Source organism: Acomys minous, assembly GCF_964271855.1.
Source record: "Acomys minous genome assembly, chromosome: 4".
NCBI classification, from domain to species: Eukaryota; Metazoa; Chordata; class Mammalia; order Rodentia; family Muridae; genus Acomys; species Acomys minous.
Genome location: NC_140486.1, coordinates 83561374 through 83584528, shown reverse-complemented (window position 1 = coordinate 83584528; position 23155 = coordinate 83561374). Strand labels below are relative to the sequence as shown.

At 38.2% G+C, this 23155-nt stretch overlaps 1 long non-coding RNA gene across 1 annotated transcript in view; it reads left to right on the top strand.

Moving 5' to 3' along the window:
- Window positions 1-17732, top strand: part of LOC311595921 — a 43779-nt gene extending 26047 nt beyond the window's left edge. Inside the window, exons 2-4 of the long non-coding RNA XR_014778617.1 lie at window positions 8532-8632; window positions 13517-13708; window positions 17306-17732. This is a non-coding gene — a long non-coding RNA (uncharacterized lncRNA). The remainder of the gene's footprint in view (window positions 1-8531; window positions 8633-13516; window positions 13709-17305) is intronic.
- The last annotated feature ends 5423 nt before the right edge of the window (window positions 17733-23155 follow it).

Genomic DNA, 23155 nt, shown 5'->3' with positions numbered 1-23155 from the left:
TCTCACACACATTGGACTTAAGGAGTATTATGTTTTTTCCATCACTGAGGAGCCAATGATTTTCCTTGAGGAGTTTGTCTTGGCCTCCAGGACGATTTAATTGAGATTTGGGAGTTATTATCTGTACCCAGGCACTAGTTAGGAGCAGCCACAATGCAGGGAGGAATTGAATTTCTCATTCTCATGTATATTCAATTCCTTGAGAATTTTTTTCATAGAGGCCATCTTCTCACAATGGCTTTTAAATTAAATAAGAGTCCCTGATTCAGGCTTTCACAGGTTCTCTTAACTTTGATAAGACCTGGCCTGATGTATTCTGTGCATGTGTCTGTACATGATTATTCCAGATTTCCTTGTTAACTGCATCTACAAAAATTGTAAATTAAAATTTGGTCCTTAACTATTACCCAGATCTATGCCATAAACTATAGCGATTTGAGATTGAGACGAAATTTTTCCAATTGTTAAGTATCTCAAAAGGTTGAGTCAGTGCCTTCCAATGTCAACTTTTGTCTTTTCTATGACATAGGGATAAAGATGACCCATATTAGGGTCTATCTGAATATCAAATTAAAGATTTAATTGAACCTGATTCCTGAGTCTCAGAATGGAATCAGAGGTTAAGCAATAACACCATGACCTTTTGGTGGCTCAGAAATGACTAACTGTAAATGATTTTCATACCCTTGCTATTCAGAGAGTCAATACATACTGTCCCCTGTTCAGTGTGTCAACTAGGATCTTTCCTGGTCCTTTCTCATTATTCCCGTGCAGCTTAGGTGAGGTTCTCTTGTGTGTCTGGGCTGTGAAGCTGCAGACTCCTTTCTCTTTATTCACGTTCTTCAGTAATCATCTCTGTTGCGATGTCCTAAATAATATCTGGTACATTTTCTTTGACAATACAAAAGACCTAAGATTCTCCATAAAGTTCTTTTCTCCTTTCCCTATTATCCTGCCCCATCTTGCAATAAAAGTTTTTTTTTGATTCATACCCTGAAGAAAGTTCCAACTTTTTGGAGAATTGTCATTAATTGGCTACCATATATTGCCTTAAATGTTCATTTCTCTTAAATTTCCTTTTTTGGACATCCCTGTAACTGATTATGTGTGAAATTACATCCCAATAGATTAGTTTTCATGTTTTATCAAAGTACTGTTTTCTTTAAAAATATGTAATCTACAAATCATTTCTTCTGCTCAATAAAAGTTGAGTGAACACAATGCTGTACCCACAATTCTGATTAAAGAATAAAGCAGATCTAGGACACATCCAGACTTCTGCTCCCAGACATCATCACTCCTCCACTCCTCAATGGCATCTACTATGCTGACTTCTAATGCCTTAAGTTGATTTGGCTATTTTACTCTCTCCATAGATTGATACATATAGGGTGCACTTTTTTTTAAACCAGGACCCTTTTATTCAATCTTCCATGGTATAAATACACCAAAACGTTACCTGTATCTTTATGGTGATATTTGGGTTTTTTCAACTTTTGGTTCTTGTGAATGGTGCTTCTCTCTCTCTCTGTCTCTCTCTCTCTCTCTCTGTCTCTCTCTCTCTCTCTCTCTCTCTCTCTGTCTCTCTCTCTCTCTCTGTCTGTCTCTCTCTCTGTCTGTCTCTCTCTCTGTCTGTCTCTGTCTGTCTCTCTCTCTGTCTCTGTCTCTCTCTCTGTCTCTGTCTCTCTCTGTGTGTGTGTGTGTGTGTGTGTGTGTGTGTGTGTGTGTGTGTGTCTACTACGTCCATGTAGACACATTCATTTCTTTAGGTGAAAGTTTAGAATTGGGGCGATTGCATTAAAAGGTCTGGTTATTATCTATTAATTATTAAAAACTTTTTCCAGATTGGTTTGCACTTTAATCGATAATATATACAGCTTCCCATGTTCTTACTATTAATCCATTTTCCATCAATCCTTGTAGTTTTTCCATTTTGAGAACATTATTAAACTGGAGTCACATAGCGCAGACTCTTTTTATGCACAATGTTTTTTGTGATGAATCCAAGTGTGTGTGGGTATGTGCATCAGCAGCCTTTTCATTGTTTCACTAAACACTATATTCTGTTTTATGAATCCATTCACCTGCTCTTTTACTTGGCACTATTTTGTGTTTGAGTAACTATGGATAGACCCATGTGAAAATTTGTGGTAGAGGATTTCTGAAATTGCTAGGTGTTTGACTACTAGTTCATATCTGGGGGGGGAAAAACTTACTTTAGAAGAATCCATCATAATTTTTCAATAGCTGTACAAGTTTACATTCCTGAAAAGTAAATGCCTGAATTCTGAGTATTTTTGGTTCCTCCATTCAATGAAGAGCAAAGGGTTCAGTCCTATCTTTTTAAACAGTGTGTCCTACGAAGCATGAAGTGTTGTCTTATCTTGGTTTTAACTTAAATACTCTAGGTGCTAGTAATGCCTAATCTCCTTTCACTTGCTCTTTATATACTACTTTTAATGAAATAGCTGTTCAAAATTTTTGCTAAATTTTGAGCTATTTTGGATTTCACTTTGGAGCTTCCAGGTTGTCTAAATATTTAGCTACAATTGCTTTGTTGGATGTGTACATTTTAAATATTTCTTCAAGTTTGTACATTTTAAAGTTTTACATTTGGCCTCAGTGACTGTGATTACTTTGTATTACTTTTTTTTATAGCTGGAGAAAATATTAAGTCAAGGTTGCTTTTAAATATAGATGCTCAGTTTTCATAATATCATATTTTAAAATGTTATCCTTTTCAGTAAGTTGCAAAGTATTTTGTTTTTTATGAGTTTAACTTACGTGTGCTTGGATGAGCATCATTCCTGTGTACTGAGCCATTTTAAAATTTATTTATTTATTTACTTATTTATTCACTTTACATGCTAATCATAGCCCCCTTCTTCCTCTCCGCCCCTTCCCACCCTCCCTCTTCTTCCTGTCCTCTCTTCCCTACTTCTCAGAAAAGGGGAGCCCTCCCCTCAGCTCCAACTAACCCACTCCAGCACATCAAGTCAAGTCACATCAGGATTGAGTGCATCATCTTCCCCTGTGGTCTGGTGAGGCAGCCCAACCAGAGGGGGAAGTGATCTCAAAGCAGACAACACAGTCCAGGTCAGAGACATCTACCACCCCCCTTACTAGGGAACCCACATGAAGACCTAGCTGTCCGTCTGCTACATCTGTGTAGAGGGCTTAGGTTCATATATGGTCCTTCATTGGTGTCTTAGTCTCTGCAAGCCTCCCTAGAAAACTTCCTGAACAGAATACCAACAACTCAGGCTCTAAGATCAACCATTAATAAAAGGGACCTCATTAAACTGAAAAGTTTCTCTAAGACAAAGGACATTTTTTATTAAACAAAACAACAGCCAACAGATTAGAAAACGATGTTCACCAACTCTACATCTGACAAAGGCCTAATATCCAAAATATATTTTAAAAACTCAAGAAATTAAATACAACCAAATGAAATAACTCAATTAAAAATTGGGTTCAGAGCTAAACAGAGAATCCTCAACAGAAGAATCTATAATAGCTAAGAAGCACCTAAAGAAATCCTCAATATCCTTAGTCATCAGAAAAATGCAAATAAAAACGACTCTGATATTCCATTTTATACCCATCAGAATGGCTAATATCAAAAACTCAAGTGACAGCACATGCTGGTGAGGATGTGGAGAAACGGGAACACTCCTCCACTGCTGGTGGGAGTGCAAACTTGTACAACCCCTTTGGAAATCAATCTGGTGTTTTCTCAGAAAATTGAGAATACCTCAAGACCTAGCGGTACTACTCCTGGGAATGTACACAAAAGATGCTCCACTATTCAATGAGGACATTTGCTCAACTATGCTCATAGCAGCTTTATTCCTAATAACCCAAAATGAGAAAAACTCAGATGTCCCTTAACCAAATGATGGATAAAGAAACTGTGGTACATTGAACAATTTAATACTACTGAGCTATTAAAAACAAAGACATCACAAAATTTGCAGGCAAATGGGTGGAACTAGAAAAAATCATCCTGAGTAAGGTATCCTAGATCCAGAAAGACACACATGGTATGTACTTACTTATAAGCATATTTTAGCCATATGTACAGGATAAACATACTACAGTTACCAGATCCAAAGAAGATAAGTAACAAGGAGGACCCAAGGGAAGATGTTTACATCTCACTGAGAAGGGGAAATAGAATAGACAATGGGGACATTGAAGAAAGAGAATAGCACAGGAGAAGGAAGACTGAGGGTGGAGATCAGACTTGGGGAGAGCGGGGAGTGTGTGTGCAGAGGGCTTACAGGGAGAAGACAAGCTATGGGTAGGGACATCTCTGTGACAAGATGAGGACTTAAGACAGGGTAGGCTCCTGGGAAGATATGGTGATGACTCTAGCTGAGACTCCTCATATCAGGGCTCATGGAGACTGAAGGGGCCACTAGACAAGACTTCTGGTAGAGAGAGGGGATCACAATCCATCCACAAAAGCTTCAACTCATAATTTACCCTACCTACAAGATGTGCAGGGATAAAAATGGAGAAAAGATTGAGGGAATGTCCAACCAATGCCTAGTCCAACCTGAGACCCACCCATCGGAGAAAGCCAGCCGCTGACACTACTATTAATGATACTCTGCTATGCTTACATACAGGAGCCTAGCATAGTGGTCCTCTTAGAGACTCCACCCAGCAGCAGATCTAAACATGCTAAGACTCACAGCCAAACATTGGGAGGAGGGCAACAAGTCTTGTGGTAGAGTTGGGGGGAAGAATAGAAGGACCTGGAGGCCACTTGACCATACCATGTCTATCCATTTACCAATACCATACGGTTTGATTATAAGTATTATGTTGAGCAGTACAACTCTTTCCACTTTATTTTCCCCTTCCACGTTGATGAAGGTAGTTCCTTTTGGCTTTATTAATCAGCTTACTTATATAGACAAAAAGCAGCTTGCTAGGATATGTACTGTAATATATATCATATACTATCTGTGTAAAAATGTCATATCAACTCTGCTTGGCTATCTTGAGAAACACTGGCATTTTTATTAACTTGTGTTTTCCAATCCATGGACATAGCATATCTCTTTGACTTATTGAACTCTCTTTTGATTTTCTATATCCTCACTTTATAATGTAGCCACATTTTAGTACATTTATATACAAATATTTCTCCAATTTTTAGCTACCGTAAGATATACATAAAACATTTAGATTCTTATTTATTATTAATGAACAATAATAGATATATAACTAGTTTTTAATGCCCTGACCTCATTGCTGTGATAGAATACCAAAGAAAAGCAATTGAAGAAAGAAAAGATTTATTATTGCAGTAAACTAGCTGCAACAGGAAAGATATTGCTGCAAGTAGGGAAGGCGTGGCTGCTGGAGCAAGAGACCTGTGGTCGTCTTGTATCTGCAGTCAGATTGACGCCTCTAAGTCCTGTGACTGAAGTGTGTGTTGTCTTCAGTAAAATGGTCTTTTCCTTATCCATTCTTCGACTGAGGGACATCTAGGTTGTTTCCAGATTCTGGCTAATACAAATAAGGCTGCTACGAACATAGTTGAGCATATGTCCTTGTTGTGTGGTGGAGCATTTTTTGGTTATATTCCAAGGAGTCAAATAGCTGGGGCTTGAGGTAGCCCTGTTCCCAGTTGTCTAAGAAAGTGCCAGATTGATAAGTAAACTGTGGTACATTTATACTATGGAATACTACTCAGCTATTATAAACAAGGAAATCCTGAAATTTGCAGGCAAACGGATGGAACTAGAAACGATCATCCTGAGTGATGTAACCCAGACCCAGAAATTTACACATGGTCTATACTCACTTATAATTGGACAGTAGCCCAACAGAGATGTCCCCTGGATGTCTTCACTTAGCAGGAGATTGGGACAGATGTGGGGCTTGCTATTGGGACTCCAGGTTAGAAAGGTAAGGGAGAATGAGGAAATAGAAGGATCCAGAGGGTCCTAGAAACCTACAAGAAGACCATTAAGGCTGCCAGACCTAGACCCAGGGGGGAGGGTCTGCTCAAACTACTGTACCAAGAAAGGACAATGCATGCAGTAAACCTAGAACCCCTGTCCAGATCTAGCCAATGGACAGCTCATTCTCCACAGTTGTGAGGAGAGCAAGGACTGACTCGGATATGAACTCTGATACCCCCTATTTGACCACTTCCCCTTGGTGGGGAAACCTGGTGGCACTCAGAGGAAGAGTAAGCAGGCTACCAGGATGAGACCTGATAGGCTGTGATCATATTGTGGGGGAGGAGGTCCCCTTCAGTCGCAGACCTAGAGGAGGGGAATAGAATGAAGGAGGGAGGGAGGGGGCAATGGGAAGACACAAGTGAGGGGATCACAATTGAAATGTAATCTGAGTAAATTACTTAAATAAAAAAAATTTAAAGGGTCTTTCCCTTGGCTTCTGGGAGGCAACCGAGTACAATGGCAATGAAATTGAAGGTATCTTGGATGTCGCTAACCAACAACTGGATGAGGGGTTCCCAGTCTCTGTGAGAAACATGGTGATATTTGTTGGATAGTCTTGGCTCCCGGAGAAAGCACTGCCACCCCGGTGAAAACTTTTCCGTTTACTTTATACCTGCGCACAAACACATACCAGTCTCATTTCTTCTTTGCGTGGTTAGTAAGTTAGGAATTCTGAAGTATATCCACGATACTTTAAGTTTGAGGTTACGGGAACCCGGGCACTTGTAAAATCCACAAAGAATACCAATTTCTTTGTATTAACACACCAAAGGCTAGTTAACATCAAGCTGCAAGCTCTGAGCAGCCTGTTTCCATTTCAGGGTGTCAATATGGTTTTCAGAGACTGAAGCGCATCACAGTTTGGCTTGTACCAATCAGTGCTTAGTCTGGAATGCTGTGGTGGCACGGATATGTGCTGGGGTTCTTTAGTTCTTTTCTTTAAAGGCTTTAGCGGATGGGTTGGGCTTACATCTGTGGACGGACAATTCAGGGCTGGCCCCAAGACTGTAGTAACATTGATCCTTTCCCTAAGCCTCTTTCTTCCAATTGTCCCCCTGCCCTCTACTTTCTAGTTTTTTTCCAAAGTTCCTCTTTCTTCTTGTCCCTCAGCAGGATTGGGGCCATAGGTAGTTCATTCTCTCTTCATGGTGCCTATGTCCAGGGTTAAGTGTTTGAGTGTAAGGGAAGAGAAAGCAAGAGGTAGAAATTCTCCCTGCTCTTGTGGGACCAGTTTTCTTACGATCACATATTTTCACATGTTTATTGCTTCCCTTCGCTGCTTCTGGCCCTGCGGCAACCATTACAAACACATGCTGACCAAGTTCTGAGATGAGAGTAAAGCTGGGGATTTTATTTTTCTCCTGTAAAGGTTAGGGCTCTCTTTTCCCACACCTTAAACCAGAATTAGAACAGGAAAAACTAAATAAGTAAATAAGATTAAGGACATGTCAACTTCAGCTTGTAGCTATCAAGGGGAAAGGAAAGGGAAAAAGTACTTCCTGGTCTGTGTTTATGAAATTATGTCTTCATTCTTTCTTCCTTATCTATGTACTTTAAAGGTTTTTTTTCTCTTTGTCTTTGATTTTGGATGTTTTATTGTGTTTCCCCAGTATGGATTTTATTGTTCATAACTGCATTTGGATTCTGAATATTTGTTAAACTCATTTACTGTTAACTTTTATTTCAGCTGTTATCTCTGAGACAGTGTTTTTCCTCTTTTTCTGCTCTCTCTTGGAGACTCCAGACATGGAATGCCCCTTGATGCCATAGATATCTCTGTCACTTCTAACCCCGAATAAAGCTTGGTTTTCTCTCTGTGTTTTCTTCCGAATGCTTTGTGTCCCCTTGTCTTCAGGAGAGCTAATCTTTTTTTCTCTTTTATTTAACTTCATCTGATATATTACTAAAAATGTCTGTGTATAACTTCAGTTCCTCTTTTAAGAACTGAATGCCCATCTGATTCTTTTTAATATGCAAATTATATAGTAAAATTCTTAATATCTGTTGTTTTTCATGCATTATTGCATTACATGTAATTTTTTTTTTTTAGTTTTTTTTTTTTTTTTTTTTTTTTTTTTTTTTTTTTTTTTTTTTTTTAGTTTTTCTTGAGACAGTGTAGTCCTGGACATCATAGACTCACTTTCTAGGCCAGGTTGGCCTTGAACTCACTCACAGAAATCCCCCTACCTCTGCGTCCCCAGTGCTGGGATTAAAGGTGTGCGCCATTACTTGTAGCTATTTTTTTTTTTTTTATCAATTCTGTCTAGTAGCTTCAGCATTTAGGTTTCTCCTAGATGATTGTTATGTTTTCTCTTAGTTTTTAGCCATTTAATCTGGATTATCAATGTTTTATTTTTCTTTGATCATGTACTATTTAATAAGTCATAAATATTATATTAGCATAGAAACAATATTCATTTAAACAGAATTTATTTTCACGTATGCATGGGAAATCACTTTAATTCTGTCTAGGACTAGGATTTGATTTGAACTCCAGGTTCAGTTCTGAAAAAGAGTGATGTATTTTTTTGTTTTGTTTTTGAGACAACCTCTTGCTGTTTAAGTTGGATGGAGCAACGTGCCATTCCTCCTGAGGCAACTCTCCAGTTGCTGGGATTGCAGGCATGTCACCATGTCACTCCCTGGTGAGTTTCTCTCTTACTTAAAGTGAAGATAGCCCTTCGGAAGTCTGGACACAAACTGGGAAGAAGACTGTACTCTATTCCTTTCCCCACAGCACATCAATATGCTGAAACTTCTGATCACCTTTTTATCCCATTTGCTACTTCTTTCTAGAAAGTTCCTAGCACAGGGGGGACAGCAGAGAAAAGTGTGTAGACCTCTACCTCCCTTCTCTTTGCAGACTTCTTCAACATCTATTTTTAATGACCCAACTAAATATTTTTTATAAGAATTACCATGGTCATGGTGTCTCTTCATAGAAAAAGAGCACTGAGTAAGACAAATTCATTTTGCATGTTATTCTTTTCATAAGAACAAATATTATAAAGATAAATTAAAATAAGTTAGTTTTATAACTCTCAAATGAAACAAAGTAAAAATTATCTTCTTGAATTATACTATTCGCCAATAAAAACACTATTTCTCACCTACAAGTTGTGGTTTCTCAGATGTTGAGATAGTGACTTATTCAAAAGATTGTGTCAATACCTGCAATCAAAATTTTATATTGAAAAATCTTACATTGGGTCTAACATTTTCATTACTATGTTGTACAATGAAATAGTGTTGCCTTACAACTGTAAGCTTCACAGTGGGTTCTAAGCCTACAAAACATCAATTACCACAGAGGTTTCTATGAAACAGTGTCAATAGCTGGTCAACAGACATCTCCAAATGAATGTCTCATGTTTTCCCTCTCCATTCCAGAAGTAAACTGAGTTAGATGACACACCACTTTCCTTTGTATATTTTGATTGATACATCCAGCTATGAGGCTACAAGCATTTCTCCCAGTAATTGGATCTGTATGATGTTATGTTCAGTTACTTAACAGCTGCTTTACATGTGGGAGAGCAAGTTTGGCTGTTCCCTCCTGTCAGTTCACTTCTTTACATGCTCTGAAACATCCAACTTAGAACTCCAAAGAACGTTTGTGTTTAGTTCAACTGTGTACAATTTAGTATGGCTTCCCAGCTTCTGCAGTGAAAGATACAAGAGTTACATACATTTTATGCTAATTTACCAACTGCTCAGGTAGTCTACGTCATGTGGGAGAATTTCTGATGATGCCGACAATCACAAAAGAGTTACTGATCAGATAGGTTCCTATTCAGAGACCAGAGCCTGTTAGGCACAGATGAGTGCAACAATGACACAAGTGACATTCTAAAATGAGTAAGAGGGAGAGATGTGCATCTCTACATCTTCTGCAGTATCCATCCCTCTGTGTAGTGTTTTTCTGTAGAAACACAGTGCGTGTGCACACACACACACACACACACACACACACACACATGCACACATACATGCATACACACACAGCAGACATACTAATATACACACATGCACACACACGCATACACACACATACAGACATGCACACACATATGCACACATATACACACATATGTACACATGCTCACACTTATATACACACATACAGACATGCACACACATATGCACACATATACACACATATGTACACATGCTCACACTTATATACACACATACACATGCACACATACCTGATATCAGTTTTTTGTTCTCTGATAAAAGGAAAATCACTTGTTCGTATTTATTAGTTTACCAGTGTCTTTTTAGGACAGGAAGCTATAAACTGAACTGGACCCCACCTTATAGCTCTTAAATAAATACAATGAAAATAAAATTATCTTCACCTCAAACTATACTCTTTTGTTTGAGATAAGATCAAGATACTTATGGCTGCCACTCGAAAGAAAGAAAGAAAGAAAGAAAGAAAGAAAGAAAGCCCTGTGTCTTGACTTCCAGACATGTTACAATGAGTCATTAAAAAGCTACCTTAGAAACCACTGAAATTGAGAATCCAATTTTTCCTCTAGTCTTTCTTTAGTTTTATAAACATTTTGAATGCTTTTCTCAATTATGTAATCAAATAAATCTTTCCTTGATTTTAATTACAATTAAAATTTATTTTAAGTGTTTCCCAATATTTATAGGGAAAGTTTCTAAAAGTTCCTTTGAACGGTGAGTAAAACATTATGGCTGGCAGCAGGATGGAATTCTTCTCGGAAAGAACTATTAGTATATTAAAAATAAGCAGTAGAGTTTGGGGAGAAAAAAAGCTAGGGTGTGACATTTTTCATGTGGCTAGAGTGAAGTAAGAGATTTGAAGGCAAAACAAATCTGGCAAATTATAAGTTATGGTAGTAATTCAAGGAAGTCATAAAATAGAAGACTTTTATTGCACCAGAGAGACAGTTTGGTGCTATTAGTGGATTAAAAAGCATGTGGGACCGGGAGGCTCAGAAAGATGGAAGCTTGAAAGAGCTGGTGGGTTAAATATTAACAGGGAAAAGATGTTTACTGACAGATTCTGCAAACACACTCTAATAAATAGAATCCTCCAAACGTTCAAAAATAGAACTGTGCAAAGCCACAAGAATCTGTGCTATCGATCTTCTCACCAAATTTGGACTACTCCTCCAGCAATGCCTGACTTCACTGCCATCCAGATTCATCCTGGCCCCTGGACACCATCGACAGAATATTTGATAGCTAGTAAAAACAGGGGGAGGGGGTTGGTGACAATTTTTCACTCGTCTTCAAAAAGCTGGCTACGTGCACTGAAGGCAACGAAGTGTGGTAAAAACGTGTGAATTTGAGTTTCCAACAGACCTGAGCTCAAACCAGGCTGCACATTCCAGCCTCCATTAGGCTGAGTCCTCATCTGAACGAAGAGGGCACCGCCATGCACATTTCTAAGGGCTGTCTTTCGGTGCTTAAAAATTAACACTCATGCACAGTCTTCCCTAAGATGCAAGTCCAATTCTGTTAAGTCTGGCCTGGGCCTCTGTTTCAGAGTGAGCACCAAGCTCCCAGTGCTGCCCCTACTGCTGATCCAAGATGAGACACTGAGTGAAAGGCTCAAATTCTCTTTGGTTTTTGTGTGAACTGGTTCTGATTCTACCAAAACCATCCTTGATCAAAGGGAAATAAGGTCTTACCAATCTCCAGAGGAGGAGCTGCAGACGTGTTCTGATGGATATCTGTGCTCATGGTGTTAGGAGAGTGAAGGGCCGATCCCATTGAATCACTCACTAGGTCTTCAAGTTACTCACTAGGTCTTCAGAACATTTCACTGAAATTGTGTGGTGCAACCAACTGACCAGGTGAGGATCCTTCAGCTTGGTGAAACGAAGAAAATGTATGCCTTAAGCAACAGTACAATGAAGCCTGTATAAAATATCTTACATAGAAACCAGCATCACAGAGAGTTGAGAAGGGGTTCTCAACCTTCCTAACACTGCAGCCCTTTAACATAGTTTCTGGTGCTGTGGTGACCCCAACCCACAAAGTGATTTTCATTGCAACTTCATAACTGCAACTTTGCTGCTGATATAAATTATCATGTAAGTATTTGATATGTAGACTATCAGATATGTGACCCTTAAAAGGGTCTTGACCTGTAGTTTGAGAACCATTGATTAGGTAGCTCTTGAAGAATTGACTCAAGGGACTTCACAAAACTTCAGATGAGTTGGTTGGAAACAAGAAAAAAATCACCTGCAAAAATCCTTTAAGAAAATATGAGCTGCCTGAGTAATAACTGGAAAATTAGTTGAGTTGTGGCAGCTTCAAATGCTGCAATTCACACAGTAAAGGGGCTAGTCTAAAAGAAAAGTTAAATTTCCCTAGAACTGTCACCTGGTATATTTTATGAATTATGTTTATCTTATTACTTTCATTAACACATTTTTTAACTCCTACCCTAAAATGATGTAGGACATCATTTGTAATTTTTATTACCTTTTATCTTAAATACCAATTTTCACAACCAGGTATGGGTAGTTAAAAGGGAAAATTTTACTGTGTTTGAGGGGTTTTGCTTTGTTGGGTTTTTTATGCCAATAAAACTTAAGAACATGATGAATAAGCATTTTATAATTAGGTTTAATAAACTAATACATTTATAAAGTGCACTCTTTTGTTGTAAAGGTAAAAAGCTGAGCATCTAACATGGCCACAGAGCTTGGGAAGAGTGTAACGGTTGAGGTTTAAAGGGAAGTTCTGCCCTGCACTGCGGGTCTGATTTCTTGCTAAAATCAAACAGGATGTAAACCACAAAGGGGTCCTTCTCATTGTAAAACTGGAAATAACAGCAATGCAGTAATTGTAACTGTTTTTGCAAGAAAAAAAATAAGCTTCTAAAAACATCTTTTCAAATGCCCTTTGATGTGACAAGACCCACACCCTCGCTGGTGATATTGTTTCCCAGAAGATTGAGATGGGGCCAATAAGAAAGCAAACTATGTATAGACACCAGGATCTTAGCCATACCTGGGAAGGAAACAATGCTATTACCATAGGCACAGGATTGTGGTAAACCTGAAGAATCTGTAGGTCACATGGGCAGAAATAAGCTACCATCTGCTTCTACCAGCAGGTGGATGAGAAAACATACAGCCTTGCTCACTAATTACCTACAACAGCATCTAACTCTAAATATTTTGCATGTAGAGATTTCCTTTCTATGTTTATAAATACACATATATGACAAAGAAACACTTATTTTAAAGATCTTAATACCTTGTTTGTTAAGCAATTAGTATTTAGGAGAGGGTCTATGTTGACAGCTCTGCAAACAGAAATTTCCAATTCATCTGCTGCAGGGGTACTTGCGTACCTTGGCAGGCTTCCTCATTTCGCTGTGTTGAGTGGTTTGCCCATATTCCACATAAACCTGCCTTGTCTTTCCCAAGCCACCTTGGATACCTATCCCGATAATTAACCTGTAAGGTAGTACTGTGGAGTCTTGGAAAATGTCAATTTAATGTCAAAATATTTTACTTTATTTTCCTCTACAGGCACCTGTACTATTTGATCACGTCAACAAATAAATATAAACGAAGTAAAAACCCATCGTGAATTCCAGGAAACTAAAGTGTCTTGATTCTTCAGTATGGCCGTGGTTCCCCCTCCACACGCCTGAGTGACAGCAAGCTAGCTCCTCTCTACTCCTTGGGCAGAGCTGGGTATATTTGCAGACCCCCACGTAGGTGAGCACAGTTTCACCTATGAAGAACCTTCTAGGTGTGATTTCTTGAGCCCTAGTCTTTCCAATTCATAGTAACATGGTGGCCCTGCCATGGAAGAATGGGAAAATAAGCAAACAAACCGAACAATAGTTTTGCTTCTTACAAAACCCAGGTAAGATTTTACATGTTAATCCATGTTGTCAGTGGTAATGCAACACAGAGGCCAAAACCAAAGCAAAACTAAAACCTAAGAAACTGCAGCATAGATGCTATAATCAGGTGGAACATAATGATAAAATAAAATAGAGGTGGGGTCTAGGTAATCATGCTTTTCATATATATATATATATATATATATATATACATATATATATATATATATATATATATATGATAAACGCACAGACACACACATGTGCATGTATATATGTAAACCCAAAATGGTTTAAGTAATGAAACGAGACAGACTCACACTGATTCTTTTAATTGCACCTAACATTTAAAATTTAACTAAGTGTCCTGATCATTATATCTAAACAAACACTAAAGAGAGTGGATATACTTAAAGTACAAATAATTACATTTAAAAAGTTTGAATTGCCAGCTGTGGTGACGCATGCCTTTAATCCCAGTAATGGAAAGGCAGAGGCAGGTGAAGCTCCATGAGTTCAGGGCCAGCTTGGTTCCAGGACAACCGAGGCCACACAGAGAAGCCCTGTCCCAAAAACCAAAACAAAAGAGCTGGAATTATAAGACCCTGGAAATGCATGAAGACACATTCTAAAATCGGTTTAAATGGCCCAGAGAATAGAGGTCCTATTGTCAGCAGGTGGATAGCACTCGGAAGGAACAGAGAGGAAAAAGAATTTTCAGATGAATGTTGATGAAGTCATCCCATTGATAAAACAGAAAAACAAGTACAAAGAAGTGTGCGACAGATCCTGGGGAGCGGCACTGCTTATTAGACACAAATGGCCACACAGCCACACAGGAAGCCTAACTCTAACTACCAAACAGTTCTTCTTAAATGCATTTCATCCTAGACTTTCCCACATTTTTCTTCCTTTTATCAATAATCCGAGTTAATGTCTGTAGAGTCCTAGTGATCAGAGAAATCCACTTTATTAAAGTTATTATTTTTAATGATTTATAAAGAGTCACCTACTAAGACTTAAGTATGATACCTTCATCAGCTATGATGCTTCCCTGTATAGTCACGGGATGTGCATTCCCTTGGACTTTTCGTTTGTTCAGGCATATTTGTATTTCATAGCTATTGACTACGCTTTTGTTAAAACAGTGACAAGAAAATATACCGCGAAGCAACTGAAGTTAGGGCTAAAATTTATGCCCCACAGTACTTAACTGCAGAAGTATTAAAATGACTATGGTACACATGGGGACACATCAGGCCAGGATTTACTATCATTGAAATCACCCAGTGAAGCTGAGTACATTACAAAACCCAACACCATAAAGGGGACTGCAATATGGGGACAACGTGCTGGGAAAGCGTTTCAAGAAATAAAGCCTCGGAGGACTTTATGGCTTTGGTAATGCCTGTCACTTAATACAGTTTATAAAAATTTGCTTATTAAATTTTGTAGGACAAACTAACACATCTTCCTTGTTGGGTTTTTTTTTTCCTTTCAGTGGTGCCGACAGAGGTTTCAAACAGCTGCAGGTGCACTCTCCGTGCACCCCCTCCCCCACTTTATGACAATACGCGTTGTTCGGAAATTTCCAATTCGGCTATAAACAATCTACTTTATCAACAACATGGTTTTGCACTTTTCGAAATGGCGCTTTGAGGCAGATAAATGAAAATAAGGATGGCAGGGTGCCAATAAAAATTCTGCAAACTGTGCCTTCCGTGGAATACAGAAGGAAGCAGCAGAGCCTTTTATTTCTTACAGTTGACTCTGAAATCCGCCTCTCTCCCAACAATCGCTGCTTTATTTTTGTTGTCTGTTCTAATCTTGGCTGACACTTCCATATAGTAACAGCTCACACACTTTTAATCAATCCTGGAAGGGGATGTCTCGGGTAGGGAGGCTGCTCTCTTTTCAACTGCTGCGAGTGTCCAAAGCCCGAGCGAAAGTTGGATTCTGAAACTTAGGATTGAAGGAACATTCTAAGTATCATTTGCTCTTGTTCCGAATCAACCCCTTTGAGGAGGTGCAGCCTGGATTCTAAGCTGAGCTCTCTCCACTCTAAACAATATTCAATGTAAAGCCATTTTATAGGCACGTATATGCTTCAGCAGGGCTTTTGTTTTGTTTTGCTTTGTTTGGTTTTACAAATTTAACATTAAAAATATCTTCTCAGTGGAACAATAATGAAATTCATGTTAATCACATTTCATTATGATTATGAGAGAAAAGAGACTAAAATCGAGTTCCTCAAATTCCAGTTTAGTTTTCTGTAAAGACATTCTATTCTTATGCTCACTAATTAAAACCTTGCTACCAGATATTAGTTTGGAAATACTCAATTACAAAGTGCATTTGCACACTGTGGGCTTTAATTCCAAAAAGATATCCTTACAGGTCTTTCTCGGTAATTTATATTATTATTGAGTTTGTGGTCAAGTCATATACGGCCATGGTCCTCTACAAACAACATTTTTTTTCATTTTTTCAGTTATAATTAAAATTATTTTAATAAGCTATGAAAATTAAAAGTAGCTCAGGTTATAAATGTCCAACATTGAAAAATAGTTCTTAAATCAGCTCCCTAGAAGTACTTGCACATAGTAAAAATAAATAGCAGTGTGTGTTTTATTTTATTTCTGTTTATTTTTACATTATGTGAATTCATGACAAATTACTTTGTAAATTTAGCAGCCTGATTAAATGGCCATTTGCTTTTGGTTACAAATGCAATACAAAATTATTTGGTACTTTATGACACAGTGACATTAATTTGGAATTCAATGGTATGAATACTAGGACTCTACCCTATTTGCCCTGTACTTTATCAGCAATTTTCTCACCACAGGGAATTTCTGGAAATTCAAATGCTCTCAAGTATTGATAAGTGGCTAGTAGCTTTTATGTAGTATCTTTTAATATGTATTTCAAATGACAAGCTTAGACATTATTATAGAGTAAAGTGGTGCAAGAAATTGCATATTAACAAAGTTTATGTATTTGCACGTTTTACATTAGGACTCTCGAGTTAAGACAGTGGTATTATAAGATGATTCTATGTCAGGAAAAAAAATGTACAGCGCCGATGAATCACTTTAAGCACCAGATTCGCGACATTTCAAAGATAAAGCAAATTTGGACACATTGCTATGACATCTCTGCTCCCATCCTACTTGGCTTCCAAGTCAGAACTGGAACACAGCCATCCCACTTTGTACTGGAGACAAAGAGCAAGCAAGCGAGTTCTGGGAAAGCATAAACACTGATCTGAATTTCTCAACCATATAAGCAGCAGAATTAAGGCTACGTTCCACACGTACACATACAACAAAAGGCTTAACATGGGGAAATACGAGTTTTATGGATAGCAAATGACATTTTCTTGGCTGTGCCATAACCTGTTACCCCTAAGTCTTTAAATCCACCCCCATCTTTCTACTCATTACTTCCTCCTCTGTTCGTTCAGCATTATCCAAGAGCTCCCGGCGCTGGTTTTCAATTCTCCCACCTCATCCTCTTGTGAAACAACCACCTGACTCCCACGAGGCTAAGGAATTTCAGCATGGACTTAGAAGTAACTGGACGGTGGAACGGTGGTGGGACATTTGCCACAGACCTCTAGTCTTGACCCTGCTGTGTGCCAGAGTCCTCACCTACACACGCTCACTGGCATTATCATCAATCTGGGTAAAACTCCACATTCAAGATCCAAGTAACTTCAGCCTTCTTGTAAGTCTTTTTCTACCTTGGAGAAACCCAATAGGCATTGTCTGTAAAGCTCAAGGAGTATCTATCTACGTAGGTCCTTCCTTACTCACTTTTGAAAGTTTTAAAACGCTTGAAGACGAGAACAGTGTATGCTTCGGTCTTCTTTCAGGCAATGACTCAGTAAAGAGTGCTTAATGAATAAAAGAACAAAACAGTGTATTTATTTTCAATTTGACAATAATCTGTTAAGCCCTCATATGATGTGGACAGTGAGCTAGGGTCAGAGGAGAAAGTAACTAAAGCAGGAGTCCTCCAGGAGCTCAGAGAGAGGTGCTTCCTCCTGGAAGATACAGAGAATAGGCCCTGACGAAAGCTGCAATAGGTTTCCAACTGTATTGCGCTGTGTCACACAGTGACAAAAATGTGCTCATACCAGACACACAGAACAGGACAAGCCAAGGTACACTTATAAGTTACACTGGGCTATATACATTAAAATAATTTCATATTAGAAAAATCACTGTAATATACAACAATTATCCTACATTTTTTTAGGTGAGAAAAAAAATGGTCCTTCTAGTCTCTCCATCAGTCCAGGATAGAAACTGCTTGTCACTCCAGCATTCAAGATTTGACAGATTCTGAATCACGTGGATTTTTTAATCCCTTGGAGATCAAATCGGTTTATACAAGGTACAGTCTCTTGAGATTGCTCTTTCTAATGTGTCTCTCTAGTTGGAATCTCTTCACTGTAATGTTGACGAATAGCAAAGGTTATTAAAGAGAAACTGGACACAAGATGTCAACTGATAAATTCAAGATGATTCGCACCCTCTTCTAGGGCATGGCTGCACTCTATTTAAATACTTGATTAGCAAAGTCAGTATGTGTTTATTTAACCTCTCAATGCCTTATCCTAAAATTCTAAAACAGGAATTGTCAGATCTTACTTCCTCAATCCTATGCTTTTTAACACAGGAAAACTGAAACAATAACTTATAAATATATCCAATACATGTCCCCAAAATGGCTGATATTGCTCAAAGAGGTGGAAACAGTAGCACTATTAGAAAAATCTGACCACTTTTTTTTAGCCTTCAGGAAAACCTATGCATTATTATTAAAATCTATAAAATGTAACTATTTTGCAAAGGAAAACATTATGGATATGTATTACTCAATATGGAATTGGATGTCCATTGGAGAAAAATTATTGTAGGAGAAAAGTGTGTGGATGAAGAGAGACATGCACCGATTAAGTACACAGAGTTGATGAAAAAAAAAGACTGAACAAATCACTTCAAATAAGTGACTTTGGTTATGTTATCAAGATCCCCTGAAGAAGCAGGCTGAGGAAAGTTCATTTTACAAGAAGTTGTGAAGAGACCCTTCAACATGGCCAATGCCTTGCTTTGGACACATTCTACTCAGCAGTTGGATCTTGACCCTTGTGTGATGCGTACAACCATTCCCACTTCTATTGCCTACCCACTCTCTAGCAGATGTACAAAGCACATCTAGGAGAAGGGGGGAATAAAGCTGAGCTTGGAGGATCCTAAATGACCTCAACTGTAGAGGAGTTGGTTAATTCAAAGAACAGACGCAGCCAGGGCCAGACAAGCTGAGCCCAATGGTGCCTGGGAGGCTCTCTTGGCCCCACCCGCATGTGGTACACCCACTGGCGTTCGCCCAGCTTAAGCATTCATATCAAGGGTCTGCAAACCCCTGGGCAGAGACACACCGTATACACACCAGATATGGAAAATGTATGAGGGAAAAAAAAAAGATTAACTGACAAAAAGTTAATTAAAACTGCTCTCATTATGAGGTCGAATTTAACAATTACTTTAAAAAATGCAGTGTGACACAGTGCGGCACTGCAGCTGAATTAATCATGAATGAGGAGAGTGATGTTTAATTTTTGTGTGCATGAGGAAAACACTCAACAGACTTGACAATTAGAGCAGGGTAACAGCGTTGCATGGCACAATGCAAGACGGGTTTCCCCAGTGGTCTGTTAGGAGGGAGCTCAGCAGATGTGCTCAGATATTTACAGATGCACAATATTCACACGCTCCTCAGCTGCCCACCCTGCTGATTTCACAAGAAGTCGCCTTCCAGCTGAAGACCGTGGTGGGAGCTGTGCGCTCTGAGTCCCACACAGCACGATAAAAGCTGTACAACCAAGGACTACGTTGCTTTCAATGCCTGCACTGGCTAAAAGAGCTAAAATAGGCAGCCAGTGACCATGGCGCTCATCATCTGGGGAAAATTAGAGAAAAACTGCCCAGTGCTCAAGGCCACCCATACAAAACAGACCCCAGAACGCATGCTCTTAAAAGGTCAGGGTTCTCCACTGTACCCATGGAAAAGTGCTCTGTGAGAACACTTCTGGGGCAGGTCTGTCTTTCCAGAGAGTGTCTTCTCATGGGTCAGTTGGATTAGCACCTTTGAGAATTCTGTAACACCACCTTGGTTAAGAACACAGCTACAACAGGCCTGGTGCCTCTGGCCCATCGTCTCTAGCTCTATTAGACTAAAAAATTGTTTGCCTCTCTCCTGGATCAGTGTCTAGTATAAGGTATGCGCTACGTATTTTAAGCTTTGTTCATGAATATTGTCTAGTATTTATTATTTTTGAAACAGAAAATGGCAGCAAAAAGTAAAACCCTCCAGCATTCACTTCTCATGCTTCCAAGAACTCCAAATGTCCAAGAGAAACATCAGGTAGTTTCATCTTCGACTCCGTGCCCTGAGTGTCACACACAGCATTCTGAGGAGGAGAATTCTAGTGTTCTTGTTGCTTCTTAGGGTGGTTTATGGAGAGAGGAAAAAAGCTTCTTGAAGTCGACTGTCTCTTACCTATCACAGGGACAAGGCAAGGAGACCAATACTCTGGTCTTAAATAAGGTCTTATTATTAAAAATGTCACTCAAAAGTGAAAATCCAGGATAAGAAAATGGCCCAGTGGTTGACATGCTTGCTGTGAAAGCATGTGTACCTGAGTTCAAGTCCCCAGCATGCTTATACAAAGATGGCCATGACTGCACACACGTGTAACATCTGTATGATGACAAAGAGATGGCAAAAATCTCTTCATAGCTCACCAACCTGTCTCAAAGAAGTAAGGAGGAAAGCAACAGAGAAAGACACCAAACATCCCCCTCTGGCCTCTATATGTGCTGGCACGGGCATGCACATGTATACACTCACATGTATACACCACACACAAATATACCATGCACATGTGTATGTGTGCTTGCTTTTACACCACGCATACACACACACACACACACACACACACACACACACACACACACACAAGAGGCAGAGACAGAGAGAAATATAGAAGTAAATTTTAATTTTCAAAATTTATCATTTATTAATATGGTAAAACTAATACTTAAACCAAGATCATTATCGCTGGTATTAGACAGAACACCCATTAGGAATATTGGTGTAACCCTGACTCAGAGGTAAGAGCTGGACCTTCTGGTGAAGAGTTCCTGTTGGTAAGTGCTCAGGGATGTCAGGGCCGGTGAGCTGAGAGGTGTTGGATAGGCACCCCAAGATTCCAGTGGCCCAGAACTTCACACTACATCTTTCCACGACAGACACTGCATGGAGTTGTGGAGAACTGCCTGGAATGCTGGTAATTATTAGCATAATAGGATCAATTTTTCAATGACACTTACCAGAAGGTTTTTATCTGCTGTTCTAAAGCTGCCTCAATCTAATAATCATTAAAAATAAATGATATTTCCAAATATTTGTCACCGTTAGCAGATGGCAGCATATGGTAGATGCACCCCTGAATTTCTTTTAGACAGTGCATGTTCCGTGTTAACAGTAAGAATGTTAAGACAATGTCATATCTGTAATTTACTATGACTTTAACTATTGGTTGTTTTTTTCCCACTCAAATATATCCTTGTTATAGACATAAGACAAAGCAACAGCATCACCAACAAGTTTCTACCTAGTTCAGACTACTTATTTGATTTTATTTTTAGTGTTCCATCCAGAGTAGTACATGTTGCGTAACAGTGTGCAAAGATACAGAAACATGTTACATGGTGTTTTAGGTGTTAGCTTGTGCTGCTAGCATGTGAATGCATGCTTCTGGGGTGAATATGTGTGCATATTCTCAAGAAGTAAGGAAAAGCACCAAAAGTTGTTCTTTATGAAATCAAACTGAAAATAATGAAAAATATGTTAATAGTAGAGGCTGTTTTATGAAAAGCCATGTAAATTTTAACCTATTTCTGTTTAAAATGTTTTTAAAAGATTTTAAAATAATTTTGAGGTTAAAATTATTCTTCTAAGTTAACCAAAGATTTACATGAATAGTGTTAAAATCTTTATTACCCCAGAAAATACTCTTTAATAATACAAAATCCTTTTTACTTGTTTTTAGGGCAAATTTTTAAATGTTTCTTCTGTTTTCTCAGTAATTATACAGTAATGATATGTGATGGTAAAATACTACACTGTTCTAAAAATATTTAACTGCTCTCTCATTTGATTTGTTCTTTTCTGTTTTGATATTGAATTTTGAAAATTAAACAAGTTGTTTTTGTAATGTTTTATAAGAACATTCTTAAGGATTTCCAGAAAATAAAAGTTATCAAAATGAGAAAGAAACAACTAAACAAAATGTCAAAACTTTTTAACTGAAACAATTGAACATGTTTAGCCGAGAAGCCTGATGAGGAACCATTCATTACCCTGTCTATGTAGTCTGGCTACATGTAGGTAGTTTGATTTTTTTCATTGAAATAGTTTGTCAACAGAATATATTTATGTAATTTTAAAATAGCTTAAGGTAATGTTAGGGTTAAGATTATTACTCCAAAATAACCAAATATTTACACTAAGAATATTAAAACTCTTATTACCCTGACAAATACTCTTTAATATTACAAAATCTTGTTGACTTCTTATATCTTGTTGATATATCAAAACTCTGCTGTTGACATATATGCATATGATCATGTATGTGATAAAATCTTTGCTTTATTAACTGAATTAATTTCATGGATTTTTAAGGTAAAATACGAATTGAAGTATTAGTCTTTTGAAACATTTTGTCACAAGACTAAATTAGTTGAAGAAAATAGCTGCATTTTCTTTCTAAATCAGATACTTCCCTGGCATATTGCAACATCCCTTTTATCTTTGAAACATGCTTATTTAATAGTAAGATTTTGTCCTTTTTCTTAAACATATGCTCTTCCTTCAAAATTAAATGTCTGATGTACATCACAAAATGAGAAAATGACATGAAATTTAAGCAAAAGTAAAAACTTTCCCCAAACTAGTTGGCTTTTTGAAATTGATTTCAGGACACTGAAAAACTAAAAAGAGCAGTGGGCTGAAGTGACGGGCGTAGTGTTCTGAGTCTAGTGTTTTACTAAACAGGTAATGGGTGAGACTGGCTATGGCGTTTCAAGATGAAAGGGACAGTTTACAGTTCATTTGAAGTTATGGTTCTTAAAGCCTTTGAGATTAGAAGGAAGAGTACTGGCTTTGTTATTTTTACAATATTGTCTATTCAAATATCATTTAATGTCTTAAGCAACTGCAGCATGAGAAGCCAGCGTTACTT